The sequence below is a fragment of the Bison bison genome, unplaced genomic scaffold (genome assembly GCF_000754665.1).
Source record: "Bison bison bison isolate TAMUID 2011002044 unplaced genomic scaffold, Bison_UMD1.0 scf7180017864053, whole genome shotgun sequence".
NCBI lineage: Eukaryota > Metazoa > Chordata > Mammalia > Artiodactyla > Bovidae > Bison > Bison bison.
Window position 1 is genome coordinate 1,904,221 of NW_011494625.1, and position 4,283 is coordinate 1,908,503.

Here is a 4,283-nt window from a genome sequence, read left to right on the forward strand (position 1 = left end):
AAAGTGGTGTGTTTTCTGCTGAGTTGGTGAAAGCTAGGAGCTGGAGGACAGGCCGCTGCCTGGTGCAATCTGACCCCCAGAGAGTCCCTGGGGACTGACTGCCACCCTCCTGACTTCCTCCTGCACTCGAATTCCTGCTTCATGGGGGGTGGGAGGGGGTCCTGCCTCACTTGGCCTGCACGGCCATCCTCTTGGGTGTGAGCTAGGACTCCTTTCTTCAAACAGCCCCCAAGAAAGCATGAACAGTGCTGCTGGATTTGAGTAAAGCTTCTCCCGAAGTCATAGAAATGACTCATCCAAACCATCCATGAGCCCCAGTCTGCTGCTCCCCGCCCCCCACCACTTCTCTTTTCTATGGGATCCATCCTGACCCAGGTCGCCCCACCGCTGGTCCCCAGAGAGCGCTGCCCCACTTGGGGAGAACAGGGTTTTTCATCTTTTGCTTAAAGAGCACGGATGTTCCCGCATCAGCAACCTCACTCTTATTTGTATGGATGGCACACTTTATCCCAGCCATACATTTGATAAGATGAGCTGATGAAGGGAAAAGCTCCACAGAGACCTTGCCCCTCCCACTCTTTCCAGCTGAAACAGCTTGGTGAGGGTGTGCTGGGAAGGGAACTTGAGAAACTGAGTTTATGGCATCTTTTGGAAAATTTAAATCTTAAGGTTCAGTTGCACGAAGCTCAACCCTTCACCTCATCATGACCCAGGCCGAAGCGTGGATTTGGAGATCGAATACATCTGTCACAAAAATAGCTTACAGGGATGGCCTTGTAACGTGTCCAGAGTTGCGGTGGGTGGTACGTCCAGTAGCCAGTTCATGGTGACGAAGGTATAAGCGCACTTGCAGATAACCCGCCCATAACTGCTGGATAATGGTGACAGTTCTTGCTCTCTGTTGGGTGGTTTCTTTCTTTACACCGCTGTGTGTTTAATCCCTGGTGTTGGTTCTTGACGGGCTTGGGGTGGTAAATTATTGCACTTAGAGATCACAACCAAAATGGCTTGGTGGGTTTTGCTGCCTTTACAGCGGATGGAATCTGGGGAGGTTCCTTTGGCTGGCTGGGAAGTCTAGTGACTGCTCCTGCTGTGTCCTGTATCTACAGACGGCAGAAGACATAGAAATCCAGCAGAAACTGACCTGGTTATTCATATTATAAACAAATCACTGAGAGTGTATTTAAATACAGTCAGCAGTCCGCCCTTGGTGAAAAGCATCAGTAGTCAAAGCCCACCTGTATTTGCTTTAAATCAGATAAACCAGATGTTGTATTTTAGGCTGTCTCCTGCCCGTGCTAGACTTAATCCATATATGACTCCAATCTTAAGTCAAAAATCTCAAGTTCCCGCACTTTTTCACCATTCTATGGTTGTTGGGTTTTTCATCTGGAAAACCACTCGCGTGGTGGGGGAAGCGGTTGTGTGAACTAAGGTTTCAGGCACACACCAGTTATGTCCTCCTGAACTCTTGACGTGGGTCATCCCATTCCGCCTTCACACCCCTTCGTGGCCCCTGTGATGTAGGTAGGATCATTATCCCCTTTATTTAGAGGAGGAAGAGACCCAGTGAGACAGCCAGCTCATCGTTGTCGAACAGCCTGAGCCCAGAGCCCATGCTGGCGGCCAGTGCTCCACTTCTCCCTCGATGCCGTGAATATGCCCCAGAAGCCTGCTGTGTGCAGAGCCGTGTGGTACACGGCAAGGGGAAAGCCAGGGACATGCATGGGACAGAGCTGCTGGCTCTTGGAAATAGCAGGTTAAAACCCAACCTGTGAAAAGACTGTATGTGGTTTTTAGACAAAGTGAGTTAGGCCATCACTTCTGTGGAAGATCAAGGGGGAGGGAAGGGTTGCTAGAGAGAGAGGCCTGCAAAGGTGCTTCGTTGTTGAATTGCTAAGTCCGGCTTTTTTGGCACCCCATGGACTGTAGCCCACCAGTCTCCTCTGTCCACGGAATTCTCTAGGCAAGAACCCTGGAGTGGGTTGCCATTTCCTTCTCCAGGGGATCTTCCCAATCCAGGGATCAAACCTGGATCTTCCTGCATTGCAGTAGGTGGTTTCTTTACCACTGAGCACCAGGGCATGGGTTGCAGAGATGCTGCTGGTTGACAAATCAGCCAGTGGGAAATGGCTGTCTCAGAGCATCTGGGGCCCAGGAGAGTTGGGGAGAGGCCCTGATTATCCTGCTGGGGGCCTCACTGTCCCCAAGTTCCCATCAGATGCTCCAGGGGGTGGGGAGGGTGGGCCTGCACTCGGGGCTTCTGCTGGTCCTGTGTGAGGTGGGGAGTGGGGTACACGCCTGCCCCTCAGCTTCTTTGTTGTGGACACCCACGTTTAACCTCGATGAAAGTGCTTGATCACCGATTCCAAGTAAGCATGGTGTGTCGGCGACTTTGGAAGGGCCGGGACACTGTCGGCTCCGTGAGTGTCTGGGGACGAGGGTTCCTGGAGAGCCTGGTTCCTCCAAACAGGTCCCTCGTTCTTTGCTGTCATAACAGGGCATTCCCATTTCATTTAATTTATAAAATCAACATTTTGCCTCAGAGTCAGCGATCTAAGGGGCCACTGGTCTGTGGATCCAGGGAGGTTGTTGCAATTGATCTGATTACTGACCTGGGCCTTCTCTGGTAGCTCAGCGGTAAAGAAGCCACCTGCAGTGCAGGAGACAAGGGCTCCATCCCTGGGTCGGGAAGATCCCCTGGAGAAGGAAATGGCAACCCACTCCAGTATTCTTGCGTGGAGAATCCCATGGACCGAGGAACCTGACGTGCTGCAGTCCGTGGGGATGGAAAGAGCCAGACAAGACTGAGCGACTGAACAATTGCTAACCTGATGTTTGAGTTTGTCCTTATTTAAGGGAGATAGCCTCAAGGAGAGGTTTTTTTTCCCCCCTGCTTCTTAAGCAGTAGGAGCTACAGGGACTGCGGGACAGCAGTGGAGGACGCCCTGTCTCCCTTGGGATGTTACTGGAGCGGGGGGTGTCCTGCCCTTTTATGGGGGCCCACTCGAGCAAGTTGTGGAACCAGCAAGTCTTAAATTGTGATGAGGGCTTCATGACCTGTTTCCTGTTTCCGGTGGGTCTGTTGGAGAAGGGTTGTTTTGAAATTTAGTAACAAAGAGAGAATTTCAGTGTCCTGTGTTACCAGCTTGACTGTAACCGACCTAGCTTCCCCTTACTACCACCATGATTCTTACCGTTGCTATTTTGCTGGTGGCAGTTTGACAGTTCCAGTGAGAGAGCAGGGCAAGAAGTCTCGGTTGAAGACCAGCATCCCATGCTGTCTCTTTCTCAGGGTTGGAATCAGCTTCCTGCATCGGAATGCTGCTCGACACCTCCCCCAGGCAGTAGGCTCCGGGGAGGCGAGGATGCCTAAGACGTGGTCCAGTCCTGAAACGCACCAGTGCGTCACAACCGGCAGAGACCGCGCGGGACAGGCAGTGGAAGCAGTCAGGAAAAGAGGAAGTGATGGGGTCCTCAGATGTGAACAGCCGGCCACGTGGAGAAGCACGTAGGGAAGGGGAAACGAACGTCTAGGCTGAGAGGAGTGTGAGTAGAGGCCCTGGGGGACGACAGCATGGGGCTTCCTGGGGGATGGGATGGACGGGCAGTGGGATGAGGCCAGAGAGCAGGGTCGGGGTGCTGTGTCGAGTTGGGGCGGAAGGGGTGTTGAGAGGTGTCTCTGGTCAGTTGTGGAAGCAGTCGTGCACCAGGAGTGCTTTGAAGCTGGGTTGCCACGTGAGAAGTTCTGTCCTGGAGAGAACTCAGCTAACCCTTTAGAAAAATCAGGTTGCAGAGGAGGCATGTCTGGCAGAACGAACTTGACGTTGGTGCCATACTAAACAATTATTTCTTCTCCTTTTTTTCAAAGAGATTTTTTTCAGTCCAGGACATGGGGGCTGCTGTCTGGGGTGATGTTAAATGATCATTCAAAGGTGGGAGCTTGATTTTCAGCAAATAGAATGCAGTTCACCAAGGTTTAAACTTCCCAGGCTGTGTTTTACTGCTTGGTGCTTAAGCTCATCAGGGAGAGCAATAGACTCATCCAGGGAATTAGACTCACTTCTGTTCCCTCGAGAATACTGAGGCTGGATCCTGGGAGTCCAGGGGAGCTACTTACTCGTTAGGATCACTGGTTTGTCAGCTGGGAGTGAAGGCGGGCTTGGAGGGCGACCTGATGAGCCTGTGGATGAAGATTTCTGGAAGTTGCCATGGATGTAGGACCTGCTCACAAAGATGAAGCTGCCTTGAGCAGGGGTGTCTCACCTGGGTAGCCCCTGCCT

The 4,283-nt window shown here is 52.2% G+C and overlaps 1 protein-coding gene across 1 annotated transcript in view; it reads left to right on the forward strand.

Annotated features, from left to right (window-relative positions):
• Positions 1-2,747: 2,747 nt before the first annotated feature.
• Positions 2,748-4,283, forward strand: part of RREB1 (ras responsive element binding protein 1) — a 113,427-nt gene continuing 111,891 nt past the window's right edge. Inside the window, exon 1 of the mRNA XM_010835882.1 lies at positions 2,748-3,549. The gene's annotated coding sequence lies outside the window, so the exon portion shown is untranslated. The remainder of the gene's footprint in view (positions 3,550-4,283) is intronic.